The following is a 23,314-nucleotide window of genomic DNA, read 5'->3' on the forward strand; positions in this document are numbered from 1 at the left end:
ATCTTCAGTTTCTTAGCAATTTCTCACATGGAATAGCATTCATTTCTCAGAACAAGAACAGACTGATGAGTTTCAGAAGAAAGGTCTTTAATTTAACATAATTGCAAAAGGGTTTTCTAATGATCAATTAGCCTTTTAAAATGATAAACTTGGATTAGCTAACACAACGTGCCATTGGAACACAGGAGTGATGGTTGCTGATAATGGGCCTCTGTACTCCTATGTAGATATTTCATAAAAAATCATCAATTTCCAGCTACAATAGTCATTTACAACATTAACAATGTCTACACTGTATTTCTGATCAATTTGATGTTATTTTAATGGACACAATGTGCTTTTCTTTAAAAAACAGGGACATTTCTAAGTGACGCCAAACTTTTGAATGGTAGTGTACATATTATTAATGTTCGCTCTCCGTGTACATTTAAGGTCCAGCCGTGCTGCTCTGTTCTGAGCCATATGTAATTTTCAGAGGTCTCTCTTTTTGTGACACCTGACAACACGACAGTCCAGGTGTGACAAAACAAAAGCCTGTAGGATCTGCCTTGTTGTTAAAAAGTAATGCTTTATTATGGACAGACTTCTCCCCATCTTAGCTACTATTGTATCAATATGTTTTGACCATGACAGTTTACAATCCAGTAGTTGAGGTCAGTAGTTGTCAGTGGCTGTGGTCAGTTGTTATGAGGCTGTGGTCAGTAGTTTTGGTTGTTAGTTGAGGTCAGTAGTTGTGATTAGTAGTGTTGCTGTTGTGGTAGTAGTTATGTTAATTAGATCAAATCAAATGTATTTATATAGCCCTTCTTACATCAGCTGATATGTCAAAGTGCTGTACAGAAACCCAGCCTAAAACCCCAAACAGCAAGCAATGCAGGTGTAGAAGCACGGTGGCTAGGAAAAACTCCCTAGAAAGGACAAAACCTAGGAATAAACCTAGAGAGGAACCAGGCTATGAGGGGTGGCCAGTCCTCTTCTGGCTGTGCCGGGTGGAGATTATAACAGAACATGGCCAAGATGTTGAAATGTTCATAAATTATCAGCAAGGTCAAATAATAATAATCACAGTAGTTGTCGAGTGTGCAACAAGTCTGCACCTCAGGAGTAAATGTCAGTTGGCTTTTCATAGCCGATCATTAAGAGTATCTCTACCGCTCCTGCTGTCTCTTGAGAGTTGAAAACAGCAGGTCTGGGACAGGTAGCACGTCCGGTGAACAGGTCAGGGTTCCATAGCCGCAGACAGAACAGTTGAAAATGGAGCACCAGCACGGCCAGGTGGACTGGGGACAGCAAGGAGTCATCATGCCAGGTAGTCCTGAGGCATGGTCCTAGGGCTCAGGTCCCCCGAGAGAGAGAGAGAAAGAAAGAGAGAAAGAGAGAAAGAGAGAATTAGAGAGAGCATGCTTAAATTCACACAGGACACTGGAGAAATTCTCCAGATATGATGTGTGGTCAGTAGTTATATTAATTAGATGAGTGGTCAGATGTTGTGTAGTAGTGGTCAGTAATTGTGGTCTGCAGTTGTGGTCAGTAGATGTGCAGTTATGATCAGTAGCTGTGGTCAATAGCTGTGTGGTTGTGGTTAGTAGATATGGTCAATAGTTTTGGTCAGTTGTTGTGGGGTTGTGGTCAGTATTTGCGTGGTTGTGGTCAGTAGTGATGTTAATTAGATGTGTGGTCAATGGTTGTTTGGTTCAGTAGTTTGTGGTCAATATGTCTGTGGTTGTGGTCAGTAGTTGTGTGGTTGTGGTCAGTTATCATGTCGTCAGTAGTTGTGTGGTTGTGGTCAATAGTTGTGTGGTTGTGGTTAGTAATGTTAATTAGATGTGTTGCCAGTATTTAAATGAATTAGATGTTTGGTCAGAAGTTGTGTATTAGTGCTCAGTAGTGGGTTGTAGCCACTAGATATGGTCAATAGTTGTGTGCTTTTGGTCAGTTGTGATCAGTAGTGATGTTAATTAGATGTGTGGTCAATAGTTGTGTGGTTCAGTATTTCTGTGGTTGTGGTCAGAAGTTGTGTGGTTCTGGTCAGATCTTTCAGGGTTGTTGTCAGTAATCATGTCATCATTAGTTGTGTGGTTGTAGTCACTAGATTTGGGTGGTTATGGTCAATAGTTTTTGACAATATGTTTGCTCAGTAGTTGAGGTCAGTAGTTGTCAGTAGCTGTGGTCATTAGCTGTGTGGTTGTGGAGAGTAATTTTGGTAAGTAGTTGTGTGGTTTTGATTGGTAGTTGTGGTCAGTAGTTGTGTGGTAGTGGTCAGGTAGGTTGGATCAGTAGTTGTGTTCAGTAGTTGTGTGGTCGTGGTCAGTAGTTGTGTGGTTGTAGTCAGTAGTTATGTTGGTGTGGTCATTCAATGTGGTCAGCAGTTGTGTTGTGGTCAGTAGTTGTGTGGATATAGTCAGTAGTTATGGTCAATCAGTTTGGTCAGTTGTTGTGGGGTTATGGTCGGTACTTGTGGTCAATATGTGGTCAGTATTTGAGTAGTTGTGGAAAGACGTTTTGGTCAGTAGCTGGGTGTTTGATGTCAGTAGTTGTGGTGAGTGGATTTGGTAAGTAGTTGTTTGGTTGTGGTCAGTAGTTGTGGTCTGTAGTCGTGTGGTCAGCAGTTGTTTGGTCAGTAATTGTGTGGTTGTGATCAGTAGTTGAGTGGTTTTGGTCAGTAGTTGTGTTCAGTAGTTGGGCGGTTAGTATTGTTGGTCAGTAGTTGTGTGGTTTTGGTCAGTAATTGTGGTCAGTAGATGTGTGGTTCAGTCATTGTGTGGTCAATAGTTGTGTGGTTGTTGTCAGTAGTTGTGTGGATGTGGTCATTCATTGTGGTCAGTAGTTGTGTTGTGGTCAGGTTGTGTGGTCAGACATTTTGGTCAGTAGTTGCATGGTCAGTCGTTGTGTGGATGTGGTCAGTAGTTATGGTCAATAGTTTTGGTCAGTTGTTGTGGGGTTATGGTCATTAGTTAAGTGGTTGCGGTCAGTAGTCGTGTGGTTGTGGTCAGTAGTTGTGGTAATTAGTTGTGTTGATGACCAATATTTGTGGTTCGTAGTTGTGGTCAGTTGGGGTCAATACTTGGTCAGTAGTTGTGTGGTTGTGGTTAGTCATTTTGTGGTTGTGGTCAGCAGTTATATTAATTAGATGTGAGGTCAGAAGTTGTGTAGTAGTGCTCAGTAGTTGTGTGGTTGTAGTCACTAGATGTGTGTTGTTGGTCAGTAGTTTTGGTCAGTATGTGTATGGTCAGTAATTGTGTGGTTGTAGTCGGTAGTTGTGGTTAGTAGTTATGGTCAATAGTTGTGTTGTGGTCAGTAGTTGTGGTCAGTAATTTAGGTCAGTATGTGGTCAGTTCTGTGGTTATGGTCAGTAGTGGTGTGCTTGTGGGGAGTGATTGTGGTCAGTAGTTGTATGGTTGAGCTCAGCAGTTGTGGTCTATAGTTGTTGTCAGTTGTTGTGTGGTTGTGCTCAGTAGTTGTGGTCCGTATTTATGGTCAGTAGATTTGGTCAGTAGTTGTCTTGTGTTCAGTAGTTGTGGGGTCAATGTAGTTACGATCAGCAGTTTTGTTCATTACTTGTTGTCAGTAGCTGTGGTTAATAGATAGACACTTCCGGCGCCGACAGAGATGGCCGCCTGGCTTCGCGTTCCTAGGAAACTATGCAGTTTTTTGTTTTTTTACGTGTTATTTCTTACATTAGTATTACAAGCATTTCGCTACACTCGCATTAACATCTGCTAACCATGTGTATGTGACAAATAAAATTTGATTTTGATTTGATTTAGTTGTGTGGTTGTGGTCAGCAGTTGTGGTCAGTAGTTGTGTGGTTATGGTCACTAGCTGTTGTCAGTAGCTGTGTAGCTTTGGTCAGTGATATTATTATTCAAGATGGCGTAGCAGTCGGACGTGTGTCTGTCTTGTCCCGTCCTGTCCCATGTATATATATCGTTTTCTTCGTATATACAGTGGGGCAAAAAAGTATTTAGTCAGCCACCAATTGCGCAAGTTCCCCCACTTAAAAAGATGAGGCCTGTAATTTTCATCATAGCTACACTTCAACTATGACAGACAAAATGAGAAAAAAAGATCCAGAAAATCACATTGTAGGATTTTTATTGAATTTATTTGCAAATTATGGTGGAAAATAAGTATTTGGTCAATAACAAAAGTTTATCTCAATACTTTGTTATATACCCTTTGTTGGCAATGACAGAGGTCAAACGTTTTCTGTAAGTCTTCACAAGGTTTTCACACACTGTTGCTGGTATTTTGGCCCATTCCTCCATGCAGATGTTTTGGGGGTGTTGCTGGGCAACACGGACTTTCAACTCCCTCCAAAGATTTTCTATGGAGTTGAGATCTGGAGACTGGCTAGGCCACTCCAGGACCTTGAAATACTTCTTACGAAGCCACTCCTTCGTTGCCCGGGCGGTGTGTTTGGGATCATTGTCATGCTGAAAGACCCAGCCACGTTTCATCTTCAATGCCCTTGCTGATGGAAGGAGGTTTTCACTCAAAATCTCACGATACATGGTCATTCTTTACACGATTAGTCGTCCTGGTCCCTTTGCAGAAAAACAGCCCCAAAGCATGATGTTTCCACCCCCATACTTCACAGTAGGTATGGTGTTCTTTGGATGCAACTCAGCATTCTTTGTCCTCCAAACACGACGAGTTCAGTTTTTACCATATTTTGGTTTCATCTGACCATATGACATTCTCCCAATCTTCAATCAATCAATCAAATTTATTTTATATAGCCCTTCGTACATCAGCTGATATCTCAAAGTGCTGTACAGAAACCCAGCCTAAAACCCCAAACAGCAAGCAATGCAGGTGAAGAAGCACGGTGGCTAGGAAAAACTCCCTAGAAAGGCCAAAACCTAGGAAGAAACCTAGAGAGGAACCAGGCTATGTGGGGTGGCCAGTCCTCTTCTGGCTGTGCCGGGTGGAGATTATAACAAAACATGGTCAAGATGTTCAAATGTTCATAAATGACCAGCATGGTCGAATAATAATAAGGCAGAATAGTTGAAACTGGAGCAGCAGCACAGTCAGGTGGACTGGGGACAGCAAGGAGTCATCATGTCAGGTATTCCTGGGGCATGGTCCTAGGGCTCAGGTCCTCCGAGAGAGAGAAAGAAAGAGAGAATTAGAGAGAGCATATGTGGGATGGCCAGTCCTCTTCTGGCTGTGCCGGGTGGAGATTATAACAGAACATGGCCAAGATGTTAAAATGTTCATAAATGATCAGCATGGTCGAATAATAATAAGGCAGAACAGTTGAAACTGGAGCAGCAGCACAGCCAGGTGGACTGGGGACAGCAAGGAGTCATCATGTGGGGCATGGTCCTAGGGCTCAGGTCCTCCGAGAGAGAGAAAGAGAGAAGGAGAGAATTAGAGAACGCACACTTAGATTCACACAGGACACCGAATAGGACAGGAGAAGTACTCCAGATATAACAAACTGACCCTAGCCCCCCGACACATAAACTACTGCAGCATAAATACTGGAGGCTGAGACAGGAGGGGTCAGGAGACACTGTGGCCCACTCCGAGGACACCCCCGGACAGGGCCAAACAGGAAGGATATAACCCCACCCACTTTGCCAAAGCACAGCCCCCACACCACTAGAGGGATATCTTCAACCACCAACATACCATCCTGAGACAGGGCTGAGTATAGCCCACAAAGACCTCCGCCACGGCACAACTTAAGGGGGGGGGGGGGGGCGCCAACCCAGACAGGATGACCACATCAGTGACTCAACCCACTCAGGTGACGCACCCCCTCCAGGGACGGCATGAGAGAGCCCCAGTAAAGCCAGTGACTCAGCCCCTGTAATAGGGTTAGAGGCAGAGAATCCCAGTGGAAAGAGGGGAACCGGCCAGGCAGAGACAGCAAGGGTGGTTCGTTGCTCCAGAGCCTTTCCGTTCACCCTCCCACTCCTGGGCCAGACTACACTCAATCATATGACCCACTGAAGAGATGAGTCTTCAGTAGAGACTTAAAGGTTGAGACCGAGTTTGCGTCTCTGACATGGGTAGGCAGACCGTTCCATAAAAATGGAGCTCTATAGGAGAAAGCCCTGCCTCCAGTTGTTTGCTTAAAAATTCTAGGGACAATTAGGAGGCCTGCGTCTTGTGACCGTAGCGTACGTGTAGGTATGTACGGCAGGACCAAATCAGAGAGATAGATAGGAGCAAGCCCATGTAATGCTTTGTAGGTTAGCAGTAAAACCTTGAAATCAGCCCTTGCTTTGACAGGAAGCCAGTGTAGAGAGGCTAGCACTGGAGTAATATGATCAAATTTTTTGGTTCTAGTCAGGATTCTAGCAGCCGTATTTAGCACTAACTGAAGTTTATTTAGTGCTTTATCCGGGTAGCCGGAAAGTAGAGCATTGCAGTAGTCTAACCTGGAAGTGACAAAAGCATGGATTAATTTTTCTGCATCATTTTTGGACAGAAAGTTCCTGATTTTTGCAATGTTACGTAGATGGAAAAAAGCTGTCCTTGAAATGGTCTTGATATGTTCTTCAAAAGAGAGATCAGGGTCCAGAGTAACGCCGAGGTCCTTCACAGTTTTATTTGAGACGACTGTACAACCATTAAGATTAATTGTCAGATTCAACAGAAGATCTCTTTGTTTCTTGGGACCTAGAACAACCATCTCTGTTTTGTCCGAGTTTAAAAGTAGAAAGTTTGCAGCCATCCACTTCCTTATGTCTGACACACATTCTTCTAGCAAGGGCAATTTTGGGGCTTCACCATGTTTAATTGAAATGTACAGCTGTGTGTCATCCGCATAGCAGTGAAAGTTAACATTATGTTTTCGAATAACATCCCCAAGAGGTAAAATATATAGTGAAAACAATAGTGGTCCTAAAACGGAACCTTGAGGAACACCGAAATTTACAGTTGATTTGTCAGCGGACAGACCATTCACAGAGACAAACTGATATCTTTCCGACAGATAAGATCTAAACCAGGCCAGAACTTGTCCGTGTAGACCAATTTGGGTTTCCAATCTCTCCAAAAGAATGTGGTGATCGATGGTATCAAAAGCAGCACTAAGGTCTAGGAGCACGAGGACAGATGCAGAGCCTCGGTCCGATGCCATTAAAATGTCATTTACCACCTTCACAAGTGCCGTCTCAGTGCTATGATGGGGTCTAAAACCAGACTGAAGCATTTCGTATACATTGTTTGTCTTCAGGAAGGCAGTGAGTTGTTGCGCAACAGCCTTTTCTAAAATTTTTGAGAGGAATGGAAGATTCGATATAGGCCGATAGTTTTTTATATTTTCTGGGTCAAGGTTTGGCTTTTTCAAGAGAGGCTTTATTACTGCCACTTTTAGTGAGTTTGGTACACATCCGGTGGATAGAGAGCCGTTTATTATGTTCAACATAGGAGGGCCAAGCACAGGAAGCAGCTCTTTCAGTAGTTTAGTTGGAATAGGGTCCAGTATGCAGCTTGAAGGTTTAGAGGCCATGATTATTTTCATCATTGTGTCAAGAGATATAGTACTAAAACACTTGAGTGTCTCTCTTGATCCTAGGTCCTGGCAGAGTTGTGCAGACTCAGGACAACTGAGCTTTGAAGGAATACGCAGATTTAAGGAAGAGTCCGTAATTTGCTTTCTAATAATCATAATCTTTTCCTCAAAGAAGTTCATGAATTTATCACTGCTAAAGTGAAAGTCATCCTCTCTTGGGGAATGCTGCTTTTTAGTTAGCTTTGCGACAGTATCAAAAAGGAATTTCGGATTGTTCTTATTTTCCTCAATTAAGTTAGAAAAATAGGATGATCGAGCAGCAGTGAGGGCTCTTCGGTACTGCACGGTACTGTCTTTCCAAGCTAGTCAGAAGACTTCCAGTTTGGTGTGGCGCCATTTCCGTTCCAATTTTCTGGAAGCTTGCTTCAGAGCTCGGGTATTTTCTGTGTACCAGGGAGCTAGTTTCTTATGAGAAATGTTTTTAGTTTTTAGGGGTGCAACTGCATCTAGGGTATTGCGCAAGGTTAAGTTGAGTTCCTCAGTTAGGTGGTTAACTGATTTTTGTCCTCTGGTGTCCTTGGGTAGACAGAGGGAATCTGGAAGGACATCAAGGAATCTTTGTGTTGTCTGTGAATTTATAGCACGACTTTTGATGATCCTTGGTTGGGGTCTGAGCAGATTATTTGTTGCAATTGCAAACGTAATAAAATGGTGGTCCGATAGTCCAGGATTATGAGGAAAAACATTAAGATCCACAACATTTATTCCATGGGACAAAACTAGGTCCAGCGTATGACTGTGACAGTGAGTGGGTCCAGAGACATGTTGGACAAAACCCACTGAGTCGATGATGGCTCCGAAAGCCTTTTGGAGTGGGTCTGTGGACTTTTCCATGTGAATATTAAAGTCACCAAAGATTAGAATATTATCCGCTATGACTACAAGGTCCGATAGGAATTCAGGGAACTCAGTGAGGAACGCTGTATATGGCCCAGGAGGCCTGTAAACAGTAGCTATAAAAAGTGATTGAGTAGGCTGCATAGATTTCATGACTAGAAGCTCAAAAGACGAAAACGTCATTTTTTTTTTTGTAAATTGAAATTTGCTATCGTAAATGTTAGCAACACCTCCGCCTTTGCGGGATGCACGGGGGATATGGTCACTAGTGTAGCCAGGAGGTGAGGCCTCATTTAACACAGTAAATTCATCAGGCTTAAGCCATGTTTCAGTCAGGCCAATCACATCAAGATTATGATCAGTGATTAGTTCATTGACTATAATTGCCTTTGAAGTAAGGGATCTAACATTAAGTAGCCCTATTTTGAGATGTGAGGTATCATGATCTCTTTCAATAATGACAGGAATGGAGGTGGTCTTTATCCTAGTGAGATTGCTAAGGCGCCAGGGACTCAAATCCTGCAGTGCCAGACGTTCTTCTTCCTTCTTCTGGATCATCCAAATGCTCTCTAGCAAACTTCGGACGGGCCTGGACATGTACTGGCTTAAGCAGGGGGACACGTCTGGCACTGCAGGATTTGAGTCCCTGGCGGCGTAGTGTGTTACTAATGGTAGGCTTTGTTACTTTGGTCCCAGCTCTCTGCAGGTCATTCACTAGGTCCCCCCGTGTGGTTCTGGGATTTTTGCGATCATTTTGACCCCACGGGTTGAGATCTTGCGTGGAGCCCCAGATCGAGGGAGATTATCAGTGGTCTTGTATGTCTTCCCACAGATTTCTTCAAACCAAGCTGCTTACCTATTGCAGATTCAGTCTTCCCAGCCTGGTGCAGGTCTACCATTTTGTTTCTGGTGTCCTTTGACAGCTCTTTGGTCTTGGCCATAGTGGAGTTTGGAGTGTGACTGTTTGAGGTTGTGGACAGGTGTCTTTTATACTGATAACAAGTTCAAACAGGTGCCATTAATACAGGTAACGAGTGGAGGACAGAGGAGCCTTTTAAAGAAGAAGTTACAGGTCTGTGAGAGCCAGAAATGTTGCTTATTTGTAGGTGACCAAATACTTATTTTCCACCATAATTTGCAAATAAATTCATTAAAAATCCTACAATGTGATTTTCTGGATTTTTTTTCTTATTTTGTCTATCATAGTTGAAGTGTACCTATGATCTTTTTAAGTGGGAAAACTTGCACAATTGGTGGCTGACTAAATACTTTTTTGCCCCACTGTATTTAGTGTATATTTTAATCTCACTTTCCATCTACGGACTGAATGTACTCTCCTGCAACCTGCCTCACCCGATGTGGTACGGCTCTGCTCTTTTTATACTTTAGAACCGGAACCCCATTCAGCTGGCTAGGTTCAAACGAGCTACTAGTCAGTAAGCCACTGCTAGCGGTCCTCACTGTTAACTCAGACATCAGCCAGCCTCAACCCGGTCAATTCCTGCCAGTCTGCACAGCGCGGTATCAACCCAGAGCATATCGGACTGCTTTTTCTCTACCACATCTCCAGATTCCTACCGCAAGCTCTGAACCTTTACACCGGATAATCGCAGCTGGCTAGCTGCTATCTGAGTGGCTACTCCTGGCTAACGTCTCCATCCTGAAGCAAGCACCAGTTAGCCTGGAGCTAGGCCCATATTCCGGCTAGCCAAAGAGGTCCACCAGCCAATTATTGGGCTACAATACCTCTTTTGGCAATTGGCCCAGACCCTTTACTGCTGACACGGATCCACGCCGATCCATCACCACTGGTTTCCCGACGAAACCGTCCGAGGTGGTCTCAACAGGCTCTTCCGTTGCGACGTCGCCGGATGCCCATCTGCTAGCCCTGGCCTGCTAGCTGTTTGAATCGCCGTGTCTCCAGCTCACCTAGCGTAGCAGCGACTACTGAATTTGGCTCCCTGACTCATCTACTGCTACCCATTGGACCCTATGATCACTCGGCTACACATTCCTCTCCCTAATGTCAATATGTTTTTATTTCACCTTTATTTAACTAGTTGAGAACAAGTTCTCATTTGCAACTGCGACCTGGCCAAGTTAAAGCAAAGCAATTCGACACACACAACAACACAGAGTTACACATGGAATAAACAAACATACAGTCAATAATACAGTAGAAAAAAGAAAACAAAAAAGTATATATACAGTGAGTGCAAATGAGGGAAGATAAGGGAGTTAAGGCAATAAATAGGCCATGGTGGCGAAGTAATTACAATATAGCAATTAAACACTGGAACGGTAGATGTGCAGAAGATGAATGTGCAAGTGGAGATACTGGGGTGCAAAGGAGCAAGATAAATAAATACATTATGGGGATGAGGTAGATAGATTGGCTGTTTTGGTTAGTGTTTTGGTTAGTGATTATTGTCTTATTTCACCTTCAAGCCCCTAGCACTGCCCAATATGCCTTAGATAGCCCTGTTGTTCCACCCCTCACACACGCGGTGACCTCACCTGGCTTAACTGGTGCCACTAGAGACAAAACCTCTCTCCTCGTCACTCAATGCCTAGGTTTACCTCCACTGTACTCACATCCTACCATACCCTTGTCTGTACATTATGCCTTGAATCTATTCTTCCGCACCCAGAAACCTGCTCCTTTTACTCTCTTTTCCTAACGCACTAGACGACCAGTTCTTATAGCCTTTAGCTGTACCCTTATCATACTCCTCCTCTGTTCCTCTGGTGATGTAGAGGTTAACCCAGGCCCTGTAGCACCCAGCACCACTGCCAATCCCCTGGCGCTTTCATTTGTTGACTTTTGTAACCGTGAAAACCTTGGTTTCATTCATGTAAACATTAGAAGCCTCCTCCCTAAGTTTGTTTTATTCACTGCTTTAGCACAATCCACCAACCCTGATGTCCTAGCCATGTCTGAATCATGGCTTAGGAAGGCCACCAAAAACCTTGAAATGTCCATCCCTAACTATAACATCTTCCAACAAGATAGAACTGCCAAAGGGGCGGAGTTGCAATCTACGGCAGAGATAGCCTGCAGAGTTCTGTCATACAATCCAGGTCTATGCCCCAAAAATTAGAGCTTCTAATTTTAAACATCCACCTTTCCAGAACAAGTATCTCACCGTTGCCGCTTGTTATAGACCCCCTTCAGCCCCCAGCTGTGCCCTGGACACCATATGTGAATTGATTGCACCCATCTAGCTTCAGAGTTCGTACTGTTAGGTGACCTAAACTGGGATATGCTTAACACCCCGGCTGTCCTACATTCTAAGCTAAATGCCCGCAATCTTACACAAATGATCAAGGAACCTACCAGGTAAAACCCCCAAATCCGTAACCATGGGCACACTCTTAAATATCATCCTGACCAACTTGCCCTTTAAATGCACCTCTGCTGTCTTCAACCAGGATCTCAGCGATCACTGCCTCATTGCCTGCGTGTGTGATGGGTCCGCTGTCAAACGACCACCCCTCATCACTGTCAAACGCTCCCTAAAACTCTTCAGCGTGCAGGCCTTTCTAATCGACCTGGCCCAGGTATCCTGGAAGGATATTGACCTCATCCCGTCAGTAGAGAATGCCTGTTTGCTCTTCAAAAGTGCTTTCCTCGCCGTCTTAAATAAGCATGCCCCATTCAAAAAAAATTGAACTAAGAACAGATATAGCCCTTGGTTCACCCCAGACTTGACTGCCCTTGACCAGCACAAAAACATCCTGTGGCGTACTGCATTAGCATTGAATAGTCCCGGCAATGTGCAACTTTTCAGGGAAGTCAGGAACCAATATACTCAGTCAGTTAGGAAAGCAAAGGCTAGCCTTTTCAAACATAAACTTGAATCTTGTAGCACTAATTCCAAAACGTTTTGGGACACTGTAAAGTCCATCGAGAACAAGAGCCCCTCCTCCCATCTGCCCACTGCACCGAGGCTAGGAAACACTGTCACCACCGATAAATCTATGATAATTTCAGTAAGCATTTTTCTACGGCTGGCCATGCTTTCCACCTGGCTACCTCTACCCTGGCCAACAGCTCAGCACCCCCTGCAGCAACTTGCCCAAATCCCCCCTCGCTTCTCCTTCACCCAAATCCAGACAGCTGATGTTCTGAAAGAGAGGCAAAATCTGGATCCCTACAAATCAGCTGGACTAGACAATATGGACCCTCTCTTTCTAAAATGATCCACCGAAATTGTTGCAACCCCTATTACTAGCCTGTTCTTAACCTCTCTTTCGTATCGTCTGAGATCCCCAAAGATTGGAAAGCTGCTGCGGTCATCCCCCTCTTAAAAGGGGGAGACACTCTAGACCCAAACTGTTATAGACCTATATCCATCCTGTCCTGCCTTTCTAAAATCTTCAAAAGTCAAGTTAAACAGATCACTGAACATTTCGAATCCCACAGTACCTTCTCCACTATGCAATCTGGTTTCCGAGCTGGTCATGGGTGCACCTCAGCCACGCTCAAGGTCCTAAACGATATCATAACCGCCATCGATAAGATAGTACTGTGCAGCAGTCTTCATCGACCTGACCAAGGCTTTTGACTCTGTCAATCATCGCATAGTTATCGGCAGACTCAATAGCCTTGGTTTCTCAAATGACTGCCTCACCTGGTTCACCAACTACTTCTCAGATATTCAGTGTGTCAAATCGGAGGGCCTGTTGTCCGGACCTCTGGCAGTCTCTATAGGGATGCCACAGGGTTCAATTCTTGGGCTGACTCTTTTCTCTGTATATATCAATGACGTCGTTCTTGCTGCTGGTGATTCTCTGATCCACCTCTACGCAGACGACACCATTCTGTATTCATCTGGCCCTTCTTTGTACACTGTGTTAACAAACCTCCAAACGAGCTTCAATGCCATACAACTCTCCTTCCGTGGCCTCCAACTGCTCTTAAATGCTAGTAAAACTAAATGCATGCACTTCAAACGATCGTTGCCCACACCCGCCCGACCGACTAGCATCACTACTCTGACTTAGAATATGTGGTTCTGACTTAGAATATGTGGACAACTACAAATACCTAGCTGTCTGGTTAGACTGTAAACTCTCCTTCCAGACTAAGCATTTCCAATCCAAAATTAAATCTAGAATCGGCTTCCTATTTTGCAACAAAGCCTCATTCACTCATGCTGCCAAACATACCCTCGTAAAACTGACCATCCTACAGATCCTTGAATTCGGCGATGTAATTTACAAAATAGCCTCCAACACTCTACTCAGATGTAGTCTATCACAGTGCCATCCGTTTTGTCACCAAATCCCCGTATACTACCCACCACTGTGACCTGTATGCTCCAGTTGGCTGCCCCTCACTACATATTCATCGCCTAACCCACTGGCTCCAGGTCATCTATAAGTCTATGCTAGGTAAAGCCCCGCCTTATCTCAGCTCACTGGTCACCATGGCAACACCCACCCGTAGCACGCACTCCAGCAGGTATATTCCACTGGACATCCCCAAAGCCTTTGGCCGGCTTTTTCTTCCAGTTCTCTGCTCCCAATGATTGGAATGAACTGCAAAATGTTTGAGACTTGTATCTCCCTCTCTAACTTTAAGCATCAGCTGTCAGAGCAGCTTACTGATCACTGTACATCAGCTGACCACAATTACTGACCAAAAGATTCACAAGTTAAAGTGTCAAGATTGGGCAAAGAATTACATGAAGACAGATTTTTTCAAAGGTTTTATGGACAGATCAATTGAGAGTGACTCTTGATGGACCAGATGGATGGGTGCTGGCTGCATCAGTAATGGGCACAGGGCATCACTTCGAGTCAGGCGCCAGCAAGGTGGAGGAGGGGTACTGGTATGGGGTGCCATCATTAAGGATGAGGTAGTTGGACCATTTTGGGTTGAAGACAGATTGAAACTCAACTTCCAAACCTACTGCCAGTTTCTGGAAGATACCTTCAAGCAGTGGTACAGGAAGAAGTCCTCAGCATTCAAGAAGGCCATGATCTTTTTGCAGGACAATGCTCCATCACATGCATCCAAGTACTCCACTGCTTGGCTAGCCAGCAAGGGCCTCAAAGATGACCGAAAAATGACATGGCCCCCTTCCTCACCTGACTTAAATCCTATTGAGAACTTGTGGGCCCTTCTCAAACGTGAGATTTACAGTGAGGGAAGACACCTCTTTGAACAGCATTTGGGAGTTATTGAAAAGAAGGGTGGCTATATTGGTCACTGAATAATTCTGAAAGGCCAAAAATGTTATTTGTCATTTTGTGTTACATATTTGTTACACTTACTCAAAAAATTGACAAACAAGTAATTTGGGAGAAATTGTTTTTGTAATTTAGTTGCCTAATAATTTGGCACACATATATTCCAGAGACAGACAAAACTCACTTTTCCATTGTTAAACATTCAGGTTTGAGGTTTAATAACATTTTGTATTGACTGATAGCATTGTGTTTGTTCAACAATAAAACTTTTCCTGAGGAATACAATTTGCCTAATAATTGTGCACTCAGTGTATATAAATTAGCAAATATTTCTTTGTCATTATGGAGTATTGTGATGTCATTATGGAGTATTGTGATGTCATTATGGAGTATTGTGATGTCATTATGGAGTATTGTGATGTCATTATGGAGTATTGTGATGTCATTATGGAGTATTGTGTGTAGATTGAGAAAAAAACAATTTAATACATTTTAGAATAAGGCTGTAACCTAACAATTATGTGGAAAAAGTCAAGGAGTCTGAATACTTAAGGCACTGTATTAATGTAACTAAAAATATAAACGGAGTGTACAAAACATTAGAAACACCTGCTCTTCCCATGACACTGACTAGCTGAATCCAGGTTAAAAAAAACGTATTGATGTCACATTCACCTCAATGTAGTTGAAGGGGAATCCTTCTTTAGTCTGAGACAATTGAGACATGGATTGTGTGCCATTCAGATGGTGAATGGGCAAGACTAAATGTTTAAGTGCCTTTGAACGAGGTTTGGCAGTTGGTGCCAGGTTCACCAGTTTGAGTGTGTCAAGAACTGCAACGCTGGTGGGTTTTTCACACTCAACAGTCTCCTGTGTGTATCAAGAATGGTCCAATGGACATCCAGTCAACTTAACTACGCGAAGCATTGTAGTCAACATGGACATGTATCCCTGTGGAACGTTTTCAACACCTTGTAGAGTCCATGCCCTGACAAATTGAGACTGTTCTGATGTGAATATGTATGTATGTATGTATGTATATATATATATATATATGCATATATATATGCGTTTATACATACATATACATATATATACATACATATATATACATATATATACACATATATGTATATATGTATGTATACAGTGCCTTGCGAAAGTATTCGGCCCCCTTGAACTTTGCGACCTTTTGCCACATTTCAGGCTTCAAACATAAAGATAGAAAAATTTATTTTTTTGTGAAGAATCAACAACAAGTGGGACACAATCATGAAGTGGAACGACATTTATTGGATATTTCAAACTTTTTTTAACAAATCAAAAACTGAAAAATTGGCCGTGCAAAATTATTCAGCCCCCTTAAGTTAATACTTTGTAGCACCACCCTTTGCTGCGATTACAGCTGTAAGTCGCTTGGGGTATGTCTCTATCAGTTTTGCACATCGAGAGACTGACATTTTTTCCCATTCCTCCTTGCAAAACAGCTCGAGCTCAGTGAGGTTGGATGGAGAGCATTTGTGAACAGCAGTTTTCAGTTCTTTCCACAGATTCTCGATTGGATTCAGGTCTGGACTTTGACTTGGCCATTCTAACACCTGGATATGTTTATTTTTGAACCATTCCATTGTAGATTTTGCTTTATGTTTTGGATAATTGTCTTGTTGGAAGACAAATCTCCGTCCCAGTCTCAGGTCTTTTGCAGACTCCATCAGGTTTTCTTCCAGAATGGTCCTGTATTTGGCTCCATCCATCTTCCCATCAATTTTATCCATCTTCCCTGTCCCTGCTGAAGAAAAGCAGGCCCAAACCATGCTGCTGCCACCACCATGTTTGACAGTGGGGATGGTGTGTTCAGAGTGATGAGCTGTGTTGCTTTTACGCCAAACATAACGTTTTGCATTTTTGCCAAAAAGTTCAATTTTGGTTTCATCTGACCAGAGCACCTTCTTCCACATGTTTGGTGTGTCTCCCAGGTGGCTTGTGGCAAACTTTAAACAACACTTTTTATGGATATCTTTAAGAAATGGCTTTCTTCTTGCCACTCTTCCATAATGGCCAGATTTGTGGAATATACGACTGATTGTTGTCCTATGGACAGAGTCTCCCACCTCAGCTGTAGATCTCTGCAGTTCATCCAGTGATCATGGGCCTCTTGGCTGCATCTCTGATCAGTCTTCTCCTTGTATGAGCTGAAAGTTTAGAGGGACGGCCAGGTCTTGGTAGATTTGCAGTGGTCTGATACTCCTTCCATTTCAATATTATCGCTTGCACAGTGCTCCTTGGGATGTTTAAAGCTTGGGAAATCTTTTTGTATCCAAATTCGGCTTTAAACTTCTTCACAACAGTATCTCGGACCTGCCTGGTGTGTTCCTTGTTCTTCATGATGCTCTCTGCGCTTTTAACGGACCTCTGAGACTATCACAGTGCAGGTGCATTTATACGGAGACTTGATTACACACAGGTGGATTGTATTTATCATCATTAGTCATTTAGGTCAACATTGGATCATTCAGAGATCCTCACTGAACTTCTGGAGAGAGTTTGCTGCACTGAAAGTAAAGGGGCTGAATAATTTTGCACGCACAATTTTTCAGTTTTTGATTTGTTAAAAAAGTTTGAAATATCCAATAAATGTCGTTCCACTTCATGATTGTGTCCCACTTGTTGATTCTTCACAAAAAAATACAATTTTATATCTTTATGTTTGAAGCCTGAAATGTGGCAAAATGTCGCAAAGTTCAAGGGGGCCGAATACTTTCGCAAGGCACTGTATGTATATATATATATATATGTGTGTGTATATATATGTATGTATGTATGTATATATGTATATGTATGTATAGCCAGCCTGCCAGCATAGTGGAGTCTGCCACTAGCACAGTCAGTGTAGTCAGCTCAGCTATCACCATTGAGACCGTGTCTGTGCCTCGACCTAGGTTGGGCAAAACTAAACATGGCGGTGTTCGCCTTAGCAATCTCACTAGGATAAAGACCACCTCCATTCCTGTCATTATTGAAAGAGATCATGATACCTCACATCTCAAAATAGGGCTACTTAATGTTAGATCCCTTACTTCAAAGGTAATTATAGTCAATGAACTAATCACTGATCATAATCTTGATGTGATTGGCCTGACTGAAACATGGCTTAAGCCTGATGAATTTACTGTGTTAAATGAGGCCTCACCTCCTGGCTACACTAGTGACCATATCCCCTGTGCATCCCGCAAAGACGGAGGTGTTGCTAACATTTACGATAGCAAATTTAAATTTACAACAAAAAAAAATGACGTTTTCTAGTCATGAAATCTATGCAGCCTACTCAATCACTTTTTATAGCTACTGTTTACAGGCCTCCTGGGCCATATACAGCGTTCCTCACTGAGTTCCCTGAATTCCTATCGGACCTTGTAGTCATAGCAGATAATATTCTAATCTTTGGTTACTTTAATATTCACATGGAAAAGTCCACAGACCCACTCCAAAAGGCTTTCGGAGCCATCATCGACTCAGTGGGTTTTGTCCAACATGTCTCTGGACCCACTCACTGTCACAGTCATACGCTGGACCTAGTTTTGTCCCATGGAATAAATGTTGTGGATCTTAATGTTTTTCCTCATAATCCTGGACTATCGGACCACCATTTTATTACGTTTGCAATTGCAACAAATAATCTGCTCAGACCCCAACCAAGGATCATCAAAAGTCGTGCTATAAATTCACAGACAACACAAAGATTCCTTGATGTCCTTCCAGATTCCCTCTGTCTACCCAAGGACGCCAGAGGACAAAAATCAGTTAACCACCTAACTGAGGAACTCAATTTAACCTTGCTCAATACCCTAGATGCAGTTGCACCCCTAAAAACTAAAAACATTTCTCATAAGAAACTAGCTCCCTGGTACACAGAAAATACCCGAGCTCTGAAGCAAGCTTCCAGAAAATTGGAACGGAAATGGCGCCACACCAAACTGGAAGTCTTCCGACTAGCTTGGAAAGACAGTGCCGTGCAGTACCGAAGAGCCCTTACTGCTGCTCGATCATCCTATTTTTCTAACTTAATTGAGGAAAATAAGAACAATCCGAAATTCCTTTTTGATACTGTCGCAAAGCTAACTAAAAAGCAGCATTCCCCGAGAGAGAATGACTTTCACTTTAGCGGTGATAAATTCATGAACTTCTTTGAGGAAAAAATTATGATTATTAGAAAGCAAATTACGGACTCCTCTTTAAATCTGCGTATTCCTTCAAAGCTCAGTTGTCCTGAGTCTGCACAACTCTGCCAGGACCTAGGATCAAGAGAGACACTCAAGTGTTTTAGTACTATATCTCTTGACACAATGATGAAAATAATCATGGCCTCTAAACCTTCAAGCTGCATACTGGACCCTATTCCAACTAAACTACTGAAAGAGCTGCTTCCTGTGCTTGGCCCTCCTATGTTGAACATAATAAACGGCTCTCTATCCACCGGATGTGTACCAAACTCACTAAAAGTGGCAGTAATAAAGCCTATCTTGAAAAAGCCAAACCTTGACCCAGAAAATATAAAAAACTATCGGCCTATATCGAATCTTCCAATCCTCTCAAAATTTTTAGAAAAGGCTGTTGCGCAGCAACTCACTGCCTTCCTGAAGACAAACAATGTGTACGAAATGCTTCAGTCTGGTTTTAGACCCCATCATAGCACTGAGACGGCACTTGTGAAGGTGGTAAATGACATTTTAATGGCATCGGACCGAGGCTCTGCATCTGTCCTCGTGCTCCTAGACCTTAGTGCTGCTTTTGATACCATCGATCGCCACATTCTTTTGGAGAGATTGGAAACCCAAATTGGTCTACACGGACAAGTTCTGGCCTGGTTTAGATCTTATCTGTCGGAAAGATATCAGTTTGTCTCTGTGAATGGTCTGTCCGCTGACAAATCAACTGTAAATTTCGGTGTTCCTCAAGGTTCCGTTTTAGGACCACTATTGTTTTCACTATATATTTTACCTCTTGGGGATGTTATTCGAAAACATAATGTTAACTTTCACTGCTATGCGGATGACACACAACTGTATATTTCAATGAAACATGGTGAAGCCCCAAAATTGCCCTTGCTAGAAGCATGTGTTTCAGACATAAGGAAGTGGATGGCTGCAAACTTTCTACTTTTAAACTCGGACAAAACAGAGATGCTTGTTCTAGGTCCCAAGAAACAAAGAGATCTTCTGTTGAATCTGACAATTAATGTTAATGGTTGTACAGTCGTCTCAAATAACACTGTGAAGGACCTCGGCGTTACTCTGGACCCTGATCTCTCTTTTGAAGAACATATCAAGACCATTTGAAGGACAGCTTTTTTCCATCTGCTGTCCAAAAATGATGCAGAAAAATTAATCCATGCTTTTGTCACTTCTAGGTTAGACTACTGCAATGCTCTACTTTCCGGCTACCCGGATAAAGCACTAAATAAACTTCAGTTAGTGCTAAATACGGCTGCTAGAATCCTGACTAGAACCAAAAAATTTGATCATTTTACTCCAGTGCTAGCCTCCCTACACTGGCTTCCTGTCAAAGCAAGGGCTGATTTCAAGGTTGTACTGCTAACCTACAAAGCATTACATGGGCTTGCTCCTACCTATCTCTCTGATTTGGTCCTGCCGTACATACCTACACGTACGCTACGGTCACAAGACGCAGGCCTCCTAATTGTCCCTATAATTTCTAAGCAAACAGCTGGAGGCAGGGCTTTCTCCTATAGAGCTCCATTTTTATGGAACGGTCTGCCTACCCATGTCAGAGACGCAAACTCGGTCTCAACCTTTAAGTCTCTACTGAAGACTCATCTCTTCAGTGGGTCATATATATATATCATTTGAGTGTAGTCTGGCCCAGGAGTGTGAAGGTGAACGGAAAGGCTCTGGAGCAACGAACCGCCCTTGCCGTCTCTGCCTGGCCGGTTCCCCTCTTTCCACTGGGATTCTCTGTCTCTAACCCTATTACAGGGGCTGAGTCACTGGCTTACTGGTGCTCTCTCATGCCGTCCCTGGAAGGGGTGCGTCACCTGAGTGGGTTGATTCACTGATGTGGTCATCCTGTCTGGGTTGGCGCCCCCCCTTGGGTTGTGCCATGGCGGAGATCTTTGTGGGCTATACTCGGCCTTGTCTCAGGATGGTAAATTGGTGGTTGAAGATATCCCTCTAGTGGTGTGGGGGCTGTGCTTTTGCAAAGTGGATGGGGTTATATCCTTCCTGTTTGGCCCTGTCCGGGGGTGTCCTCGGATGGGGCCACAGTGTCTCCTGACCCCTCCTGTCTCAGCCTCCAGTATTTATGCTGCAGTAGTTTATGTGTCGGGGGGCTAGGGTCAGTTTGTTATATCTGGAGTACTTCTCCTGCCCTATTCGGTGTCCTGTGTGAATCTAAGTGTGCGTTCTCTAATTCTCTCCTTCTCTCTTTCTTTCTCTCTCTCAGAGGACCTGAGCCCTAGGACCATGCCCCAGGACTACCTGACATGATGACTCCTTGCTGTCCCCAGTCCACCTGACCGTGCTGCTGCTCCAGTTTCAACTGTTCTGCCTTATTATTATTTGACCATGCTGGTCATTTATGAACATTTGAACATCTTGGCCATGTTCTGTTATAATCTCCACCCGGCCCAGCCAGAAGAGGACTGGCCACCCCACATAGCCTGGTTCCTCTCTAGGTTTCTTCCTAGGTTTTGGCCTTTCTAGGGAGTTTTTCCTAGCCACCGTGCTTCTACACCTGCATTGCTTGCTGTTTGGGGTTTTATGCTGGGTTTCTGCACAGCACTTTGAGATATCAGCTGATGTACGAAGGGCTATATAAATCAATTTGATTTATTTATATATGTATGTATATATGTATGTATATATACACACATATACATATATATATATATATACACATACACATACGTGTATACATACATATATATATATATATATATATATACATATACATACACACACACGTATATATATATATATATATATATACACACGTGTGTGTATATATATACATATGTTTATATATACACACACATGTATATGTATATATATATATATATATATATATATATATATATATACACACACATACACACATGTGTGTATATATACACACACACACATATATATACACACATATATATATATATATACACGTGTGTGATATATATATATACACACATATATATATATATATACACACACGTGTGTGATATATATAAATACATACACATATTATATATATATATTGTACTACAGTAGTACTGTATTCTGCTGAACCAGAGGAAATGTGGACTAGGCTACTATTTATTAGATTTATAGTAGAGGAATAATATTTATTAAAAAGCAAGACATATGCCATTGACTTAGAGTCCCACAGTGGCAGTGTCATAATACCCATACATCCTAGTGGTCAAACAGGGAAATGGTTCCAATCGTTTTTCTACCATACATTTTTCCCATAGGGGATTTTAGAAACGCTTAAAACAAGGGCTGTGTTTGGTGTAGGCTTACCATGGCGTGCCGTTTTGATTACCATGTAAATCTCCCTAGGACAGGGTGACTTATCAATACTCATCAATATTCACATTTATTTACTCTCAGATTAGAAAATGCTAATCAGCATCAAAGTAGAAATCCCTGCAAAACTACAAATCCCTGCACATCACCGCTAGCTGACACCTTCGCTAACAGGTATTGTGTCAATGTAAAACTTGCACAAGACAGTTCAAATTTAGCCAATGTATTCATTACTACATTTAGCTAACATTAAATAGTTAATCCAGAGATTCTCTGCCTCGATTCGGTTGTCTCGTCCAGATCATCAAGGCATTTGTTGTTCTTTATGATAGCCACATTAGCAGCTATTGTAATTAGCATTTCATTTTGGGGGGGTAAATACAAGCAAATATATTGACAAAAGTCACCTTGTCCTAAAGAGATTTACACGGTTATCAAAACATCACGCCAGTACAGCCTTCAGTGAATTATATATTAAATTGTAAAACATAGAAAAAGTTCTCCTTTTTAGATAAAACTATTCTAAATATATTCCCATCAAGAAAAATAATTGATTAAAACACAGTTTTGCAATGGTCTACAGTAGCCTCAATAGCACTCTGTAGGGTAGCACCATGGTGTAGCCGGAGGACAGCTAGCGTTGGTCCTACTCTTGGTACATTGACTTCAATACAAAACCTAGGAGGCTCTTAGTTCTCACCCCCTTCCATAGACTTACAGTTATGACAACTTCCAGAGAACATCCTTCAACCTATCAGAGCTCATGCAGCATGAACTGACAAGTTGTCCACCCAATCAAAGGATCAGAGAATGAATCTAGTACTGAAAGCATAAGCTACAGCTAGTTAGCGCTGCAGTGCATAAAATGTGGTGAGTAGTTGTCTCCGAGAGAGAGACAATAGTTGAACAGTTTTCAAGAAATACATTTGTTTTTAGTTTCACTTAGCTAGTAAATGTAGCTGGCTAGTTTAGTTACTCAAACACCCAGCTCAAACAGAGGGATGCTATGTTGGCTAGCTGGCTATGAATATCCAACACAACACTGGAACTCAAGTCAAGGTAAGCTTTTGGTATTAGTAATGTATTGCCACCGGGGCCCCGACGGTCTAACTGCTTACTGACTAAACACTAACGTTACTGCATGATTGTAGCTGGTTTGCTAACACATTAGTTATATGAGCTAAGCTAAGTTAATATGGGGACAACG

Source organism: Oncorhynchus mykiss, chromosome 1, assembly GCF_013265735.2.
Source record: "Oncorhynchus mykiss isolate Arlee chromosome 1, USDA_OmykA_1.1, whole genome shotgun sequence".
NCBI classification, from domain to species: domain Eukaryota; kingdom Metazoa; phylum Chordata; class Actinopteri; order Salmoniformes; family Salmonidae; genus Oncorhynchus; species Oncorhynchus mykiss.